Raw genomic sequence first — 22,178 nt, forward strand, 5'->3', positions numbered from 1 at the left:
TTGTATTTTTTTTTTCAGCGAATCAAGATGGGAAACATGCGAACCGCAGGTAATCCCATTTTGTATTTCGCCTTCGCGTTATGCCATCACTATATTACTTGGGCGCTCCGCCAGGTCGCAGTTTCGGCGTGCTAGTTTTTCCTCAGTGGATTGCATCATGCTCCCCACGAAGTAAGGCTGGCGGCAGTCACTGGGCTTAGATTAGAACTCCCGCTGCGGAAGCGGCGGGGCAATATAACTAGTGCTAGTAGGTGGTAGAGGTAGGCTGATCGGATGGTTCTTGATAACCAGAAAGTGAACAATGGAAGGTAAACCTCAAGGGTGCTTGCCAACGTTTTAACAAGACCTAATTGTCTTCGTCTGGGCTAGACGAACCGATTTTAAGCATATTTGCATGCAACCAACCGCTCGTCTGAGATGTTTATACGTTCATCAAGACTTTCGAAAGTTAACGATGAAGGAAGTACGTAGGCTATTTGTAGTTGGGATGCCTTTTTTTCAGGTCCAGCCTGTTGTTTTAGCCGCAACGACGACATGCTTAAGGGGCACTACGGAAGGATGCATAATTTTTTTTTTTCGAGGTAAAAGTTTGCAGGCCGCTTTCTGGCTGCGGTAATATTAGCTCGACAACAAAATAGACAGTTATGCCTAGAAAATTAGATTAAATAATTGGTCCTCTTTTCCGTCACCCGATTCAAACTCGTGACGACAAGACCGAAATGGGCTCCGTGATCACTTTATGGAAATGAATGCCACTGTGGCTCAGTCTCAGATGTCGGCAATTTAAATGTCCAGACGTCACTGCAGTTTCATTGTGAAAAGAACGTTTGCAGGCAATACCTGCATTTCTTTTTTGGGCTTTTATAGCTTATAAAAGCTCCATTTTACTATTTTACTGGTAAGGTAGTCTCTTCGTTGTTAGGCTCAGTAATGTATCGACGCAGCCGCATTGTAATCGGTCTTCATTATTTCCAGTGCCGGAGTAAGGTGTAAATTTTACCCTTTCTATGTTAAGGAAGAAAGGTGGGACTCGTCATACGTCTGCCTTTATTTCAGAACACGCGACACTGAAATCTTCTCGGCCATCTAACATGCGTTTCTAGCACAGCAGCTGAATTGAGAAATTCAGGGCTCCCAGCTGCTCGTGCGCGAGAATGCTTTTGTATTTTTTTCAATTAGGACGTTTTTAAAGGGGCCTGTATGTAAACACGCCCCATTTGTTCCGTATTCCTACCAAATGCACCAAAGCTCCGTTCTTCTACTTTCGATCTTCTTCAGAGGCAAGCTTTTACGATAGTTTTCACAATTAAGGTCAGCAATGTCAAGCGGCCGACAATTTGCTGGTCCTGTTTACGAGACCGAGAGAGACAGTACAGAAAGGAAGACCAACAAGAACTCAATAAAAAATGCATTGCTAATAACGTTCATTTCTCCGGCATTTTCTAGCTGTGCTCGTGTTGGGTTAGCAGCAAAAACTGAATTCCTTGTTGAGAAATTTGAGTTTCAAAACATGCTTTTGCCTTCCACTCAGCACAAACTGATATGACATCGACGATGAGGTCAATGTCATCGGGCTCAATATGGGCTCCGTGATCACCGCGAGAAAACTGTCGTAGTTCGCCCTCCGAGATTCGCGATTAGAAAGAGCACTAATGCATTCAAAATTTTTTTGGAAAAACAGACGTTGGAAGCGATACCTCTGCTTCATTTTCCGACGTTTTCTATCTTATGAAGGTTATGTTTTTATTGTATCGCGACTCATTGTAATTACAACGCAGTATCTATCCATATTGACAGCCAACTTCATTTTGTCATCAGCAAACCTATAAAAACACAGGCACTATAGGCAGACTGGAATATTCTTTCAGATCAGGAACTACTTATCTATGCCACAGAAAGTACAAGGGAGGCGCAGAAACTGCTTATTTATGCTTAGGCTGAATTTATGGGAAGCCAGCAAGCTATTCTACGTAGCTTTGAACTTAAGGATAGAGGAGAGAGGTAAGTTTGGTGTGACAAAGTCAGCATAGCGAGACGAAGAGCAGAACACTAAATAAATTGAATATGGCACACGCATCACGACTACTGAATCGAACGCCACGTCTAGATGCCGTGAGTGATATTTAACTACAAGTTCTCGCAACTAAATTCAGTACCTTTATGTTGTTATCGATCTTACTTCGAGGGCTGACGCGTCAAAGATGAGTATGCCCAGTTTTATTAACTAACTGCACCAACAGTTCTACGACGTTTGCCTCTACTCAAACCACTGACTTACTACCGACACCAACTGACTGCTTAGCCTGTGGGAGCAGCAGATGAAAGTGCTCTTAGCGAAACAGTCTTTTTGCTTGTTGAGCAAAGGATAGATGATGAACTCAGAGGACGCAAGTTAATACTTGCAACTCAGCATTCCATTTATGCTTTGCCAGAAACGCAGCTTAAAGAATACCTGCCGGGACTACGCAGATTTGATGTCTCTAGGAGAATTGTGAACAAACGATGACTGAGTCGAATATTCAAGGAGACTAAACTAACTCATAACAAAGCCACTTCTTATTCCCGATGAATAAAAATGTAGCATATCTCACCACACAAACTGAGCACCGTACCTCAATAGGCTGTCCACGAGAAAACGTCAGGTCACAGATGGCCAGTTGAGGGATGATGCTCAGGTGCTACCCCAAGAAACTTTAGTGACAATCGGGACTTTTAACCTAGCGCGTATCGCCGCCGCCACCGCTACCACTATGCGCGCCGCTACAGCGCATGTGCAGATTGCCCTGACTACATCAGATGGCGCCAGGTGGCGGCAAGCTGTACGCAGGCCTACCGCGTAGGGACAATTCAGCTAATGAGCACTGGCTGCGCGCGGTACGCGGTAAGCGATAGCGGTATGCGCCACTATAAAACCCTCTGTTCATTAATCTATATCGCTAGTACTTTCGTGGTAGCGGAAGCAACAACATGTAATAAACCACTCGGCTCTATATCCGGCTACAAACTGCTAGAAACCAGCGCTATATGGACTTCGACAAAAAGCAATCTTCCTTTACGGCCGTTTAACATGTATCAACGTGCATCACATACCCAGTCGTCTAAGCCTCTCTTTGCTCGCATAAACGAAAAACATAGAAATGGAAGACTGCTGAAAAAATAAGAAAATAGGCTTACACAAAAAAAGTGCACTGATATATCCTTATGCGAAAGAAGTAATACAAATAAGTGCAAAACGGGAATGCGTACAGTTAACTGGATCGCTGCTTCCGCCAGTCCCGTACCAATGCACGTGACGTTTCTGTGGCGTCCTCTAGCGGCTAGTCCGCGGCCAGTACCGAGCTATTCGGTGCCGCTGTGTGGCGTGATGCTCAGCTCGCGAATTTAAGCGCTATCCTATACGTAGAGTAGTGCCAGTCCTACACATGAGTCTGTCTATGCCGTTGACAACACCCTACCCACCAAATCCGTTTCTCTACCGATGCCTCGTTGACGGCCTACTCGTGGCGTTACTTTCTCGATTAGTGGCCACGTGACACTTGGCTCAAGACGAAAGCTACTGCTAGGTCTCTCCCATAGGACCGCTCGTAGTAACCAGCAACCAGTTAAGTTCAGCAAAAGCACGAAGTACTGCCTCAACTTCAAGCAGTGCCTCTAAGCCTAAGACGAGAAGCTAGTGCCGCTACGTAGGAAAGGCTGCCGCAGCAAAGCGGCAATAGGGGCGCCTTTTGCAAGAGCGCCACCTTTTAAACCTTCCGTGAAAGCGTGTTCACCTCTCCCCTGTCCCCTCTAGCGAGGAGCGTCAGAGCCAACAGGGGAGCAGACAAGATTCTCACCCTATCGCAGGGGGAAGGAACACAACGGCGGAGAGGGTACACACGACATGGAAACACGCAATCGCCATCCGACCACCTTGCGACATGGCGAAAAACAAAGATGCGCGCAATAAAGCGTGCATCGATAAGGAAGGGATTTAGTAGAGCACGATCCAGACCAGCATTCTGTGAAGGAATGTGGTGGATTATCGGCGGAATTACTACACCATGCGTGCTGGGGCTTTGGCGTAAAGACGAGATAGAACGCACAGGGAAGCTATAGGAAGCTTTGAAGGCTGCGTAGAACGCCGTTTTCTGTGGTCGGGCCGCTTTAGCAGAGTCTTTCCTTCTCCGAGGCACTGGCAGAGTTTTGCTTTCAAATGAGAGTCACAGAGCTTTGCTGAGATTACAATACGAAATTTCTGAACAGCTACGGGTAAGTTGTGCAGATGGCATTAAAATAAAATGCGGGACAGGTTCCTGTAGCTCGTTTCTATGGGCCTTTTGACATATGGACAACACCGACTATACAGAAGAAGGCACGGATTTACACAAAAACAAAGAAATAAAAAATACAATAATATCCTGGTGCGCGAGTTATTGACGTGCAACATCATATTTACTCGCCTAAAGAACACGCTCGCAAAATGAGCGAAATCCTCTACTGCGGCAACAATGTTTCGATAAGAGGCGCCCTTCCCTTTTGGAGCTGTCTGGCGAATAAAGGAGACTGAAACCGCAGTTGAAATTTTCCTAACTGCCAGAACTTTGTATGTTTTGAAATTATTGCAGTTTCCAACCGCAAGCATTACGTATTTATAGTGGTGTGAACCTAGAATGTGGCATGGGAAGAGTACCCAGGTCCTAAAAGAGAGTGCGCTACAGGACAGCTTATTCCTTTTTTAAGGCGAAAGCCTTTAATGGCTCATACTGTCGTTAGCAGACGCGTCGGCAGCCGTGTCGACAGACGCGTCGGCAGATTTGTCGGCCTTTAGGGGTCACTGCTTAAAAAGAAATTGCACCGAGGGTGGGAGCCGAACCAGGGCCTTTGACATTTTAAGCGGAGACGCTACCACTCCGCCACGAAGGCTTTTTTGTTTTTTTTCTTCAACATGGTATTTATTACAGTGATGTAATGTTCTATGTACACGAACTATATACAAGCCATTATGAAAACAGTGGTAAACAATACACATTGAAAAGACCATGCACTAGAAAAGGGGCAATGCAGAGCACATCACTAATAGTGAGTGCCACTCCGGTTCGTACTCAGTCTGGGCATACACGTCTCTTAGATGAACAACCATTCGACTGAAGTGATCCTTTGTAGACACAACAGGTTCACAGTGTCTGTCCATAATGCGGGTTTTCCAGAGGCTGTGCAGTCCAATCAGAAAGAACATGTCCAGGGGTTCATCAACAAATGGCAGCGCAGTGATATAGCGAACAGAATGTGGAGTCAGATGAATTCTTTTTTTAAATGTGCGTTGCAGGATATCCCAGAAGAGTACTGCATCTTTGCAACTGATGAAACAATGCTCAATTGTTTCTGGTTCATCACAAAGGCGGCAATTAACGGTAGACACAAAAATGCCCTTTTTCTCTACCCATGTTCTAACGGGCAACGTACCGGTGTGTAACTTAAAGAAAAAGGTCTTTGTACACGGCGAGACTGGCATCTTACGTACTCTTTTGAGTACGTCATGCCCCGGTAAACCAAAATACAGAGAGCGGTACATGGGCGGAGGGAAGAGCATAGTAATGAAATCCTTATACAACTTTTTCCTCGACACTAAAAAAAGGAACTGAGGAGAAAAACGAACAAGTAGGAAACGGACAGCCAAATACACCTCTTGCATTATGCCCCACAAACACGGTCGGTCACAAACATTGGAAGACACAATGAGGTTGGGTAAAACATGAACTAAATTTGTTTGCAGGAATGAACGTACTATTGGGTGTGTAGTGTCACGGAAAAACATGAAACGTGACACTATCTGTCGGACATACAGGTGAACTAGACCAAGGCCGCCAGCGCTTACAGGCCGAAAAAGGTTATCACGCCTCAAGGATTCAAAAGACGAATCCCACGCAAAAGTAGCGACAACCCTGTGAAAACGCTGGATAGGAAGTCTTGCGCAATGAATAATTTCCAGTACATAATATATTTTAGTGGCTAGAAACAGATTACAGGGGATCGCCCTGCCAAAAATTGAGAGGCCATGGGGGACAAACGTTTGAGCATAGCGCTGAAGAGTTGACACGCGGTCTTTCCAATAATGTGCGCTATGCTTATAGGCACTCAAAGGGACGCCAAGGTATTTTGGTGGCCTGCATGTCCATGTTATACCAGCATATTCAGCAGGTGTCGAACCCCAGCTACCAAACCAAAGACCGCAACTCTTAGAGCGATTAATCCGACTTCCTGACACCGAACCAAAGTCCTCCGTTAAACGAATAACCTCATCGATGCTTGGCTTATCAGTACAAAAAAACGCAAGGTCATCTGCATAAGCCAATACCTCCAGTTCGTGGCCCATTATTAGGAAACCATTGACAGCTCTACTGTTTATAACACTTATGCAAAGTGGCTCCAAGTATAATGCGAACAGGAGCGGAGACAGTGGGCACGCTTGTTTCACCGAAGACTGAATTGAGACTGGTCGCGAGAGACAGCCATTAACAATCAAGCGCGTGGTACAGGATTTGTAACAAAGGCGTATGCCAGTAGAAAGTATTGAACCGAGATTGACGTGATTTAAAAGTGCAAAAAGAAATGAATGGCACACTCCATCAAATGCCTTTGCCAGGTCAATTTGCAGCATTGCTAATTGTTCTTGAGCGTCACTGCAATACTGCAACACCGTACGCACTACATGTAGGTTAGATTGTATTGATCGTCCCCGCAAGCCACATGTTTGATGAGGCCCAAGCAAAGTAGACATTGCAAGCTGCAGCCGATTTGACAGTACTTTAGCAAAAATCTTATAATCTACATTAGCAAGCGTGACTGGTCTGTAGCCATCTACAAATCGAAGTTTTTCCTTATCCTCGGTTTTTTTGTATAAAGACAATATGACTTTTCGTAAATGACTGAGGCAGAAATTCAACATCAATAGGTGTCTCAAAAATTTGGAGCAGGACAGGGGCTAGAACGGATTTAAATGCCTTGTAAAATTCTCCTGAGAGGCCGTCAGGCCCCGGAGTTTTCGATCAATTGCATCTTGCAATTCACCCAAGCTTAAAGAGCCACTTATTGCCTTGTACTCATCCTCATTGAGTGGGTTAATCATGGACACCAATCGCGCTATATGATCATCATCAGCAGTGCTAGACGTGGCAGCAAACAGACAGCTATAGTGGTTTTCAAACTCGGTAACTATGACATCTGTACTTGTGACCAGGGCACCACCACAGTAGAGCTCAGAAATTCGCTTGGCAGCCACGTGACGACGCTCATCTAGCAAGGCCTGTCTAGTAGGCCACGAGGGCTCAAGGCTCGAGCATGAATAAAGGCGCATCTAGTAAATGCATGGGTTTCATAAATAACATAAAAGGAATAAAGTCAGGAAAAGGAAAATTAAAAATAAATTTAGAAAATGAACAAAAATAAAATAAAAATAAGATATGAAAATAAAAATAAAAATAAGAAAAGGAACAAAAAAATATGAAAAAAAATTAAATAAAAACAAACAGTGCGCCAGGAAACCCTTTCGCCTTGCAGCACTTTAGAGAGCCAGAGTGCCCCCTGAATTTTTTTTTATTCCTATATAGGTCAGTTTTTACTTAGTTGGCTAAATGAGTAACTGAAGTGCTGGTGAGGTGAAGTCCGCTGATGAGTTCTGCGTTGGCTGTAGTGGTCACCCTGGGCCTCCATCAAATGTTGCGATATACTAGGTGTTTCAGGGAAGGTGATCGCTAGTATTTAAAATTAGGGTTTTTGAGGCAAACAGAGGCTTTTTGAGGCATAGTAGTACCGGTGTTGGCGGACATCAAAAATCAGGCAAAAATTTCAACTAATAAAGTCGTTACCAGAGTTCGAATGGTTAACTTTGCAACTATTACAGATAGGCACCTGACTGAAAAGAGAGATTTCTAGCCGGCAGTTAGTAATAACCGCATCAGATTCTAGAATTCCGAAAACGCGATTATCATTGCCGCGGCTCTACAAAATTTGGCTATTTCGACTAATTACTTGCACTGGAGGAGTTGCTTCGCCTGCATGCTTTTCGAAAGCGCATGTATTTTGGCACGATGCAGCCAAATTTTGTCGAGCCACAGCGGTGAAGGCAATAATGATTTCGAAATATCAAGAAACTGATATTGCTATTACTTACGGCAGGTTACAAATCTCATATTGCAGTCTTGTGCCTATTAATGTTAAATATTAGAATTTAGTTAATCATTTTACTACTTAATATGATTGGTGTGCTTTTTCACAGCCGCTAACAATGGTACTACTATGCCGCATAAAAAGCTTCATTTTACTTAAGAAACCCTATTCACCTTATCACTTGACACACTTCAACACAGACGCATATGTGATCGCCTTATCACTCTTCACAAGATCAACAAATGCATTTATGTTGACGCCCCGCTTTTCTTTTCTTTGGTCAGTTCTTCAGCACGTGTCACTCGCCGTACTAACCGGCTTAACATTGTGCCGTTTATGCCGTTTTTGGACTGTTTCAAATATTCATTTTTTCCTTCGACAGTCGAGCTATGGAATAATTTGGATATTACATTACGTCAGATGTCTGTTGACCGCTTTGCGCAAGAATTGTCTAATCATGTATTTTCTTATTAATAGCACACTTTTGTTTATGTAAAATGTTCGATTCACACTTGTTTATGCACTCTCCTACTGTTTTATCTGTTTTCCATCCTCTGTACCACTCCTGCAATGTCCCAACTGGGATAGCAGTATTTGTAAATAAATAAAATAAAATAAAAATGTGTGATACCTTCTCTGAAACACCTGGTATATTTCCATAAAGACAATAAGAAGACCTAGTGGCACCAGACCCAAGAACCGCACTTCTTCCTTTTTGTTGGCAACGCCTAGGCCACTGACATTAAAAAATTAACGACCTGCGTTTTTCTCTCTGTGCATGTATAATGAGCTCGGCCATCCGGTCTGTGCATCTAACGTAGCAAGGGAAATGCGTTGAAACCGAACTAAGTGGCCAGGAGGTCTACTTTAGTCTTAATAGACGGCAAGGAGCTTTTTAGATGCTGCACCAGATTTTGATTTTTCCTCTGATAATGGTTCGCTGCATACCACATGAGTGGTCCTATTTCTGGGGACATCGCTGATCCCACATCTTTATTCGCACCAGCAAAGCTGGCAGAAGTGTTTTATTGATGTTCCGCGAAGTCACCGCCTTCTATCCTAGTGTTCATAAACATGACATGCCGAGAAAATCTGAATAAAATCATTTTTTTTTAACAGGAAAGTGTTTATGAACGCACTTTTTTCACTATAACAGTCAATGTATCCGGAGATCTCTCGTAGGCAGGCTTGCATTTACTTTATAATAAGGGAGTAATTACTCATTGGCATCCACCCGAGCGCAGCCATACGGCTACAAAGGAAAGCTATACAGCTTTCTCAGAAACTTCGTAGTTAAAGAAAAATTCGTCCTGGTCCGGGGTTCGAACCCAGGACCACCGCTACACCGGAGCAGTCGCTCTACCAATTGAGCTAACCAGGACGGCAAGCTTATGGCAGGACGAGAGCGAATTGATCAATAACTCGAAGTGGGAACTGTGTTGGTCAAATGTTTAGGGGAATCCCCCAAGGTGGAGTAGATTTGTAATAAGGGAGTAATTACTCATTGGCATCCACCCGAGCGCAGCCATACGGCTACAAAGGAAAGCTATACAGCTTTCTAAGAAACTTCGTAGTTAAAGAAAAATTCGTCCTGGTCCGGGGTTCGAACCCAGGACCACCGCTACACCGGAGCAGTCGCTCTACCAATTGAGCTAACCAGGACGGTAAGCTTATGGTAGGACGAGAGCGAATTGATCAATAACTCGAAGTGGGAACTGTGTTGGTCAAATGTTTAGGGGAATCCCCCAAGGTGGAGTAGAATTGTAATAAGGGAGTAATTACTCACTGACATCCACCCGAGCGCAGCCATACGGCTACAAAGGAAAGCTATACACCTTTCTCAGGAACTTCGTAGTTAAAGAAAAATTCGTCCTGGTCCGGGGTTACTTTGCTGTTGACGTTTTCGCTATCATCAAAAACGTGCGCCATTGGTTTTCTATGGTAGTGTTAAGTGCTCGGTGCAGGCGCTAGAAAACGTTTAAGCGAAAGCTGTTGCTACGCATTACTAGAATGGACCATTACCTTCAGTATTTCCAGACCAGTACCTGACAATATTGCATCATTCAAAATTTCTGTCCAAGAATGGTGAACATGTGTTCTTCTAAATAATCTGAAATAGCTTTTACTGGCATACTCTTTCGTCGCAGTGTGGAATTTATCCTGGCGAAGGACACGGAAGGCTCCGCGGGTTAATCATGAATAATACACAGAAACGAAACAAACTAATTAAAATATACCTCTTTGCATTCTACCGTGCCGCTCGACAGCAAACTTGCTGGGTAGCACTCAATTCAGTTTCATCAAAGCTTTGTACAGAATTGGGATTATATACGAAATTTGCAGTGAAAAGCTACTCGCCTTCTTTTTCACTCCCTAGGATATGCTGAATGGGAACACAAGGGGTTGTGTAACTATTTGAACATCACTTTTTCAATTTTCCTTCACATCTATGAGCCAAAAATAAAACGAAGCATTAAGCCTACATCGCTACGTGAAACCAAGTGCACAATCATGGCAAGTTTGAGGACTATAATAGCAGAATTACGAACTCAATAGTGCTGGATCCTTTTGACATAAATGTAAATGATTTCAAGTTGTAGCACACACTGAAAAAGAGCTCTAAAGCTCTAACTAAGCCACATTCATAATTATACCTATACCGTTTTGAAGAGATAAAATTATGAATGAAACACATAAGGCCGTCACGGTGGCTCAGTGGTTATGGTGCTCGGCTGCTGACCCGAAGGACGCGGGTTCGATAACGGCCGCGGCTGTCGAATTTGGATGGATGCGAAATTCTAGAGGCGCGTGTACTGTGCGATTCAGTTCACGTTAAAGAAATACAGGCGGTCGAAATTTCCGGAGCCCTTCAGTACAGCGTCTCTCATAGCCTCAGTCGTTTTGGGACGTTAAACCTCACAAACCTAACCTAAACAAAACGAAGCTCATAAAACAACCAAATTAGCAATAACGTTCTCTTGAGGAGAAAAACGACTTGCAGTCGGTAATGTTGAAAGGCTCCGGAAATTTCGACCACCTGAGGATTAAGAACCCCGAGTGGTCGAAATTTCCGGAGCCTTTCCTATGGCATATCCCTTATAGCCTTAGTCGCTTTGGGACGTTAAACCTCATAGGCAAAACTAAACTAAATTAAACGATCATCATTTTTCTCTTCGCTGACTCCTATTTTTGTGGACTGCCAATACATTTACTTTCTCTTATACATGAATTAAAACGCCAAAAATTAAAACAAAATTGAGACATTCCCCTATTGCCCCTGGACTCGATGCTTGTTGGCTTCCTTCACTTGTATGGCAGAACGCGGCCCTCATTTCCCTTCGTTTGCCTACTCAATGGCCAAGTTTAATGCACTTAGGTTTTTTGTGACCGGTTCCTCAATTTAACCTATATCCGATTACCAAAACAGATCACCCGACACTGCTGATTTAAAGCGTGAGAACGACCACAACCTGGAACTGCTGATCAATGGGAACGGCTAAAGATTGTAGGCGTTTAGCGTAGTTAAGCCGAGTAGACGTGCGAATGCATGCGTTTATTCATGAATTGGAGAGGACGCTTGAACTCCGCCTTAAGGGTACGGCGCGATAGCTTCAGTGGTTTAATGCCAATATGTGCAGAATTGGTCATTCTCTACTCTACATTCATATATCGCTCAGAGTCCTCCTGCCACTAGCGTGGTGCAGCGGTTAAGCGTTGCGCCACTGCCCCGGGATGAGAGGTGCTGCCACCCGTAGGGATTGTACCAACCGTGTTGCTCTTCCCGAGCAACCACTCGCGACCAACCATTAATTTAACTGCTGCCTGCCACGGTGGTCAGTTTGCTCATAATCCCGTCGGCATGTTGTGCTGGCGCTTCACGGTTATGTGACCTAAGTGGCGCGACGCCGTCCTCCCATTGGCTGCAGCTGGTACGGCGCTCCTCCGAATTTGCCCGAGCTTCCTGCCATTGGTTGAAGCTCTCCCGACGCTGCTCCGAAGTAACCCGAGCTTACCGAGTTACACCGAGAGCACAAGACAAGGTTTCTGCTCGGGGTTGTTACTCCTGGAGTAGTGCTTTCGCAGTGAAAGTATTTTTGAGATTTGCCTGGAAAGGTGCTGGCAGTGTTGCCGTTAGCTGGCCGGCTGCGTAGCACTCTCTCTCTCCCTCTGAAATGCGATAGAAAAGCCGGCGATAACAGACCCTGCACTAGAGTCATGATGTGTTCGGAATCGAAAACGAAAGTGGCGAACTCGCCAAGACGTGGCCCTTCGTGGAAGCAGAATGTGAGGCCAGTTGGCGCCAGCGTCAAGACTCCGCCTGCAGTTCGGTGCTGCTATAAAAAGCAGGAAGGGCAATGCAGCCTGCAGGTGTTGCGGTATGGGGTGGACCGCCGAAGATGAGGCAAGGCCAGTTTAGCGTCAGGGCCCCACAGTGCGCGTTGCCCGAGATGATGCAAGGATGTGTCGGAGGCAAGTGGTAGCCTTGGGAGCCACGAAGGCGTTTAAGAAGAAATTCCGGTACAAGATGGTTGGGTACACCTTCCGTACGTGCGATATTTTGTGATTCTGCAACAACCTCATGTCATCACCACCGGCGTGCCGTTCTACGCTCGAAGAGGCGTTTCCGACTGCCGTTCTTGCGATACCGTACATTCCAGCTGTTGCTGAGTTTGGTGTTACTTTAGCTTAAACGTGGCGTCAACTTTTTAAGGGGAGATGCTTCTTTGAAACCCCAAAAATAACAAAAAGAGTATTTTGCACTGAAAACTGTTGTATCGGCTTGTATGCCCCCTTTCTTTTTTAAGCTGTCTCGAAGTTCCAATGCTTAAATAGACGGGCGATGCCATAAAAGACTGTTTCGTGTACCACGGCGACTGTTGATAGTGGAGAAACGCTAGAACAACGGGCGGTTTTTTTTTTTGTCACGGTTTTCTGACTAGTTACTCTCCTTGCGAAGGCGCTTACTTCACTAGTATTTTATCTACATTGACCCCGTTCTTTTGTTGCACTCCTAGGACCATAGTGCCGGTCAAGACGTTCTTTGCGTTTAAAATTCGTGAATTACAAATTTCTTGCATAAAACTTTCTGACTCTAGATATGTCAACGGACAGCGTATCGCAAAAAAACTCGAAACGAAATATTGTACTAGGCGAATAAAAAATTCCATGAACGTCTTTATTTGTATGTAGCACGCCATCAGGAACGAGAAGAATGTTGAACCAGTCTTGTTACCCATTTTCTTAGCTCTGCAGCCTTTTCACAAGGCTGATCGGAAAAATATATAGCAGAAAACAGTTCTCTGCAGATAAAACAGTGAGACTTTGCTAGAGAAGTCTCAATGTTGTTTCTTATACGCAAAAAAAATTCACATAAATATATAACGCAACGAAAAATTGCTTAAATGCGCATACCCCATTAATGCGAAATGCTGATAGGGAGAACTGAATGACAGTGGCGAGTAGAGCACGTACAACGCCACGAAGGATTACGTCACGTGCTCACACGTGGGCAGATGTAATCATCAACAGGAAGTATCATCATCAGTCTAACTTCGTCCACTGCAAGGCAAAGGCTTCTCCCATATTCCTGCAATAACAATGGCCTGCGCCAGCACCGGCCACCTTACTACGCAAACTTCATAAGGTAACCACGTACCTGACTCTCTGGCTACCTCCAGGTGCAACGTATGCCTTTTCTTGGAATCAATCCGGTTACGTAACCGAAGGGACCATCGCTTATGAATTTATCTTGCTTTGAAAATTGCATGCCCGGCACATTCCCTTTTATTCTAGATTTCAACTACCATATTGTTAACTCACGTTTTTTCTCTGACTCATTCTGCTCTGTTCCCTACGTTACACGTATAAAATTTTTCTATAGCTCGCTGGGATGTCCTCAAATTAATTTTGAGTCTTTTCGTTGGTCTCCTGCTTCTCGGCTTGCAGGTGAGTACTGGTAAGACACAAGATTTGCACACTTTCCAGTCACCCCCCCCCCCCCCCCCCATGCTAATTGAAACCCCACTGAGAAGTATCCGTGGTGACGGCCCTCTGGAAAAATACCCGTGGAGAAACCAAGATATTCTGCTTATCAATCGCTTGCATTTTTTGCCAGGAGCCGGCTGTCTCCCGGTAAGACTACGACCTTCACGCTGCAAACGCGAAGCGCTTGTTTCTCCTGGGCTAGTTCAACGCGTTTTAATATCGTGGCGAAACCCTACCTCACCGCGCTAGTATCGGCGCCAGAAGCTTGCGAATACAAGTAGTATTGATCCCGGCAAACCTCAATAGGCCAGTATGGAAAACCGCCTTATCTTTGAATACCAGGGCAGTGAAGATTCATTGAAAGTCTGCCAGTGTGTACACTGGACGGACAGGCACTCCGTTCCATCGCCGGCGACTTCATTGCGCTTGATACTTTGTGCGCGATTAATCGATTGCGATGCCACTGCGTGCGTGCGTAAACGAAAACAAAAGGTCTTCGTCATACGATGCTCCCCCTCCCCTCCCCCCCCCCCCCCCCCCTTTAAAGAGAAGCGCTCCTTTATCGGCTCGCGACGTCTCCGGTGCTCTCCCGTGGCAAGCGAGCCTGTGAGAGAGCGCTCGAGCGGCTACGTTCCACGGCGGTGTGTGCTCCGATTGCGCGACCCGGCGAGGTCAAGCTCTGGGGAACCAACTCCGTGAAGCGAGCCTTGTCTCGGCGTGCCATCGACGCCGCCCGGTGGTAATGCGAAGCGCGTGCCCGTCGGAAAACAAAAAGAGACGCAAAAAGAAGCCGAACAACCGTCTCAGCGGCAACAAACGGAATCTGGATCAAGCCATGCCGCCGAAGTCGCCGCGACGCGCAACTGTTCGCCTAGCATCCCGGTCCGAGTCGGCGAGTTCGCTACGGTCGTCGTCAGTCGTCTGCCGTATCACAGCGACGTTATACCTTTACGCGCGTTGACTGCGCTTCTTCCCTTTGGCAACTGGCCTTCCTGGAAGGAGGATTACTGGAAGCCTGTTAGCGTGGCGGCCTGCCGTGGGAGCAATTGCCGCTCTAGATAAAGTCCTGTTAGAGACAAGGTGAATGTATTCGCCCTTCTCTTGCAAGTAAGGCACTGTGGTCCCACGCTTGCTTGCTAGATATAGACGGACCTACTGCTACCACGGAAAACGTGCTTGCCACTTGTTTGACTCACTCTGTTTTGAATACAAGAATCGCTTTATCCTTCTTGGTGTAGTGTTTGGAATCAAGAAGAGTGTAGAGGATTATTTCTACCTGCCTTGAAGAAAAGAAAATAATTCTGAAATGATTTAGGTTGTAGATATGTTTAGGAAAATTAAAAGAAAGCAAGAGATACTGCCTGTGGGAATATAGCTCTCGATCTCTGCATATCCTACATGCTCTCGGCTCTGTGAGATCTGTTCACATGAGCGGCATCATCTACCTTTTCTCAAATTATCCGCTATAAACAAAATAGCTGAGTCACGCTTCTCTTTTAAGCACGCGTTTTTTTTCTGCCCGACGAAGTACTCTTCGTTTCATTTGTGTATGATCTAAAGGCCAAGCACCCTTCGGCACATTGTACAGTTCTTTACACTGTTTTTGAAAAGCTCACAAAGCCAAAACAGGCGACGGCCAAAGAACAGTCATCCCTACGCAGAAACATTGAAAAGCATGCTATTATAACGAATCGCCTACCAGAAGGATATGCCGCGCGAGAGCTAAGCTGACCATTTGTGATATCAAGGCTAACGGAATCCGTGTATGAAACGTTTACCGTTCTGTAGCAAAGCCAGCCGTCGCGATCTATCCCTGCAGGACACAGCTGACTCTCAGGAAACCAAGGTCATTTCAAGAAAGCAAACGTTAGCCAGGACTTTCCGGCTCGTGTACTGAAGACGGATGATGTTTTTTGTGGCCCGTACCTGGTATAGGAGGGGTGTGAGGAAGCCCAAGAAGATGACTGCACGACGCGATCCCAACCTTGTGAGGAGCTTAGCCCTCCTTCTACAAGCGGAAATATTGAGAATAAAGTGATTATATCGACCGCGCACGCGCACTTAAAAGCATGCGCATATTTATCGTGAACTTCAAGGTTCCCATTCAAAACATCAGCACAAAGGAAGCGCTTAGAGCATTTGCGCTCGTCTGGATCATCGCCAATAGTTAAAAATGGATCGAAGACGACCCTCACTTCACGCAGTGAAATGGGACGCAAAAGTGGCGCAGTGTCTAAAGAGCGGGACTATATACATGTTCCGGGACGGTTGCAAATCCATAATGCTGCATAGATGTCCTCGGGAGCGCTGCTGATAAAACAAAGGGCTGACTGTCAACCGTAATGAAGGGAAAAACGGCGAGTAAACTCTGCAAATAGGTAAAATAAAGGGCTATTTAAGGACCACACGAATAAAAGACTAAAGCTAATCCATGCTCATAGCACAATTTGAACCCTTTTAGCTCCATATAAAAATTCTCACGTCATAGCCGCATGAAACAGAGAAAAGAATTTTAATGAGAGGGAAAGTAGGAGAGGTCGGCCGGTGGTAACATGGCCCTGGTCTGCTACTCCACACTGGGGAAAGGGAAGGAGAGGAAAGGGAAAGTGCGAATGAAGGTTGATGATGGCATGATACAATGAGTTTCATGAGTTTCATGTCCACACACACACACACACACACACACACACACACACTGGCTGGCACTGGCATCGCGGTGAGTAGACGCACGTGAAATTCATGTCTTCAACACACACGCCGACGCAAAGGGCTCCATAAAAACACAAATGTGCACTCTCACGCATGTCAGACTGTAAATTACGTAAGCCGTGTAATATGTGTAAACCGTGTAGGCAGTGTACAGGCGGTCACAGACGGGTATCCAGGCCTGTTTCACATAAAAACTTGAGCACGGCCTTCGTCCCACACCACCAATCAGCATGTTTAGCCATGGCGCCTATAGAAGAGGTTCTTGAGAGAGGGCGAGAGTCCAGTTGTCTCACGGTCGCTTCTAATGTTCTTCTCTCATCAGTAGGGCCCGGAACTTTAGGCATTTGCCTAAACATGCGTATAAACGCCTAAACGTGAGATTTTTGCACTTACCTGCCTTTTTGTCATTTTTTATGAAATACTGCCTATTTAACCGCACTTCTTGCCTATAACTGCCTAAATCCGGCATTTCGGTCCTAAATGCCCTTTTTCAATTTTTATACATCATGATTAAAGGCGAGGGTCTCGCCAAACGTTTTTCTAGAAGTGTAACTGGCGCAAAAAAGAGGTTATATGATCACTGTGAGTGCAACCGGGCCGACACTCGAACCGGCGCCGTCCAGCCGGAGACCATCGCCTCAACGCGCGCAAGACTCGCTCACTCGCGCGCACACTGCTCGCTCGTTGCTCGGCCGACTCTCGGTCGCGTACCACTCTTCAGAGAACGGCCACTTCTTCGCCTGCCACTTCTTCGCCTGCAACGCGTAGCTACCAACAAGCATATGGCAAACCTGAAGCGAACGAAAGAGGGGACAGGGCAGTTCCTATTGGCAGTGGCTTTCAGTGGTAGTTTGACAGCAAAAGAATGGTCATTTGCCAAAGAGTTGTGGCAAGTATTTTTAACGGCAGATATCCCGTTACCAACAGTGATATTCGGAGCTTTCTGGAAAAGTACACCAAGCAGCATGAAAAAGATGAATGAATGCTTCGTAAGAGATACGTGAAAAAATGCTATGAGGATACTCTCGCCGAAATCAGAGATGAAATTGGGGCCAACTACATTTTGGTGTCAGTCGACAAAACCTCGGACGCTAGCGGACGGTATGTGGCCAACTTCATTGCCGGAACATTGAGCCTAGAGAAAGCCCGATGAGCAATCCTGCTCAACGCAAATGTTCTTGAAAAGGTGAGCCATTCGACTACAGCGCGCTTTTTCATTTCATCTCTGGAGCTTCTATGGCCAGGAAATATTGAATATGAGAACGTATTTTCGTTCATCACGGATGAAGCATCCTTCATGTGTACGGCAAAAAAAGGACTGACGCTTTTGTACAACAAGATGGTTCACTCGACCTGCGTGGTTCATGCAATGCATCGTGTCGCCGAATGTGTCCGGCTCTCTTTTCCCCGAGTTGACGGGTTAGTACCTAGTACAAAACAGCTGTTTCATTAATCTCCGTCAAGAATTGCTGTTTTTCGCGCCACAGCACCTGGCATTCCTCTGCCGCGAAAGCCTGTTTTGACTCGAAGGGGAACATGGATAAACGCAGCAGTATATTGCGCACAGCACTTTTAAGTGGTCAAGCCTCTCTTTGAGGAAATCAAGGATGACGCTGCGTGTGTGATCTCGAAGACGCGAGTTTGGAAAGAGACCTGACATACATCAGTGCAAACTTCTCAACATTGACGGAAAGGACGACAAAGTTGGAAAAGGCTAGACTCTTAATAGATGAATCATTGAAGGCAGTCGAAGAAGTACAAACAGCACTTCAGGGAGTGGAAGGAAAGGGAGCTACTGCTTCTACGAAGAAGCAGCAATTGGTAGAAAGATTAGAGACCTAGAAACAATTTCCCAAATCAGAGACCTTCTACGCGGAGACTGTACAGCCATATCACCTGAAGGCCTGAGCCCCTATGAACTCTCACGTTTTAGGTCCGCGCCACCAACTTCACGTGACGTCGAAAGAAGCTTTTCAAAGTACAAAGCGATGCTTAGCGAAAACCGAAGGATCTTCAAGTTCGTAAACCTGAGAATGTGCTGTATCGTGGCGTGTTTCATTTAGGACTGCGTACGCTCCGTGCATGACTGACAAATCGTGTACTAATAAAGAGTATTAATCATAGCGCCTATTTTTGCTTTATAGCGCCTATTTCAATATTTTTTAGAGCCTAGATGCCTGCCTATTTCGGGGTTTTTTAGTGCCTAAATTTCCGGGCCCTACTTATCAATAAGAGCTTCTTCACCTGAAATCAATGACGGATGTAAAGGGATGTGTTGGTTGTGAAACGGGGTAAAAAACTTGTTTCTGAGTGTTTCAAGTTCTATGCATGAGATTAAGATGTGAGTTAGTGTGAGTTCATCTCCGCATTTTTCACAGGTCGGTTTGTCTTGTTTTGTTAGTAGAAAGTTGTGGGTAAGGTGTGTGTGTCCAATACGTAAACATAAAATAACTTCAAAAAAGCGTTCCTGATGTGTGCATGATTTCCATTCTTCTGATATTGGTTTTATTAAGTGTAGCTTGTATTTTATCTGACTATTCCATGTGCTCTGCCATTTGTTCCTCAGTCTGCTCTCAACTAGCTTCATACAATCATTATGCGGCATGCTTGTTTTCTGTATTTCGTTGTTGTGGGCTTGAGCAGCGCATGCGTCCGCTCTCTCGTTACCATCAATTCCAACAAGGCTTGGAACGCAACATAATTTTATGTTATAGCCTTGTGCTACGATCCTTGTTATGTTGTGTATGCCAGTACCTAGTGATAACATGACTGCATTTCGGGACTGTAGTGCTTTTAGTAGACTGAGGGAGTCTGTGTAGATAATACTGTTTTCGATGTTCTTGCTTATTATTTTCTCCGTAGCAAGAAACACAGCATAACACTCGGCTGAAAAACTGATGCACACTGAGGAAGCCTTACAATTTTTTCCCAGTTCCCTTCCACTACTGCACTTCCAACATAACCTGTAGTTTTCGATCCGTCTGTGTAGAACTTGCTGTAGCTATCATATTTTTCCTTTATTATAAGGAACTCTTGTATGATGTGTTCTGCTGGAGTTTGTCTCTTGTTGAACTGTGTAAGACTTATATCACAGACCGACGGAAAACTGTACCAAGGGCGAATGCGTCGCAGCGTTCTGCAACATTTGGTAATGATAAGTTAAGTTCTCGGCAGATCTCCTCAAACCGCATTAGCAAAGGCCTGGTTGCTTGGGGCTTATTTGTAGATATTATTCGAGACGGCCATGTTGTGACGATTGAATAACACACGTGTTTTGTTCGCGACCTAATTCTAAGAATGTATGAACATGTAAGTGCTTTTCTTCTATCTTCAAGTGACGGCTCATTTGCTTCAACAAGAAGGCTCATTACTGGAGACGTTCTGTATGCTCCACAAGAAAGGCGGACACCTAGATTATGAACTGGATCTCATCTTTTTAGATATGAAGGCCTTGCCGAGCCGTACGCTATACTCACACCATACTCACTAGACATAAGCGCCCTAGAGAACGGTAGATATGAAGGAGGCATGCTCTGTCAGATCCACAGCGCTTCCTTGAGAGTACTTTAAGGATATTCATTGCACGGGAGGCCTTTACTTTCAAGTTGTTTATGTGCGGCAGAAATGTAAGTTTTTTATCAAATGTTATTCCTAAAAATTTATGTTCTTGTTTTACCGGTAGTATGGCTCCATTTAGGTGTAAGTTCGGATTGATCTGCAAGCCTCTTTTAAGCGAGAAAGCAACAGCCACTGTTTTCTGTGGAGAGAACTTGAACCCATTTTTGTCTGCCCAGATTGCTAGCTTGTTTAATGTGAGTTGTACCTGTCTCTCACACGTTGACAGGCTGGAAGACGTGCAAGCAATCTGAAGGTCGCCGACATACATGGTATACATAATGGAGTTGGGAATTATTTTCGCTATGGCATTCATTTTCACGTGAGAAAGAGTGGTACTTAGGATACAGCCATGCGGTACCTCATTCTCCTGGACAAAGCTCTTCGAAAGGGTTGCACCCAGGCGCACCTGAAAAGACCGGTCTGACAGGAAATCCTTCAGGCAGTTCAACATGCTACCTCGGATGCCAAGATCTGCTAAGTCGCGTAGAATCCCATATCTCCATGTGGTATCGTACGCCTTCTCCATGTCAAAGAAGACTGCCAGACAGTGTTGTTGGTGTATGAACGCCTCTCGGACTGTGTTTTCTAAGCGGACGAGATGGTCAGTTGTCGAACATCCTTTTTTAAATCCGCACTGGTGGATGTCAAGGAGTTCACGTGATTCAAGAATGAACATTAGCCTAACGTTGAGCACACTTTCAAATGATTTTGCTGTACAACTTGTAAGAGCTATGGGCCTATAACTATTAGGGGAGGTGGGTGGCTTTCCAGGTTTTAAGAACGGTACGATAACTGCTTTTTTCCAAGCCTCCGACATCTTTCCGGACATCCATATTTTGCTAAAAAATTTCGAAAGTGCCCCTACAGTAGCTTCGGACAGGTGGGCAAGCATTTGATAATGTACATCATCCGGGCCAGGTGTTGTCTGTTTACCGGAGGACAGTACGTTTTGGATCTCCTGCCAGTCGTTGGAGGTTTCTGCTTTTCACTTGTGTTTTTGTGTTTTAAGAATTACTGTGTGTAGTGTGAAGAGCTTGAAACGTCAGAGAAATGTTGTCCTAGTATGTCAGCCTGTTCATCTATACTTGTATGTGTTCCAGGGGCTGTTAGAAATGGTACTGTAAAGGGAGAGAATTGGCCGTCTAATTTATGCACCTGTTCCCACATTTTTTGATGTAATTGAACTATTGATAGATGATACATAGTTTTTCCAGGAGGTCTTTTCGGCATTGCGACGGATACGACGTGCATTAGCTCTCGCCTTTTTAAAGTTTATAAGGTTCTCGTGTGTGGGGTATCTTCTAAAAATTCCCCAGGCTTTATTTTGCACCTTCTTCGCTTCTCTACATTCTCTGCCATACCACACCTTGTGGTTGTGTCGAACCACCCCAGAGGACTGAGGGATAGCCAGGTGTGTCGCAGAAATTATGCAGGATGTGATCATTTCATTTAGTTCATCTACACTAAGGTGATCCGCAAATATTTTCTCTAGAAAGGCTTTTTCCCGAAACAGCTCCCAATCCGCTATGTGAAGTTTCCAGCGACGTGGTTTGCTTGGGATGATTGATGGTGATGACGACAAGCTGATTACTACTGGCAGGTGATCGCTTCCGTAGGGGTTGTCAAGGACATCCCATCTAAAATCCATAAAAATAGACGGTGAACTAAAAGACAAGTCTATACAGCTCAGTTTTCCCGAGCTTGCAAAACAGTATGTGTGT

This window comes from Amblyomma mixtum, chromosome 4 (assembly GCF_055824585.1).
Source record: "Amblyomma mixtum isolate Tamu chromosome 4, ASM5582458v1, whole genome shotgun sequence".
In the NCBI taxonomy this organism is placed as follows: Eukaryota; Metazoa; Arthropoda; class Arachnida; order Ixodida; family Ixodidae; genus Amblyomma; species Amblyomma mixtum.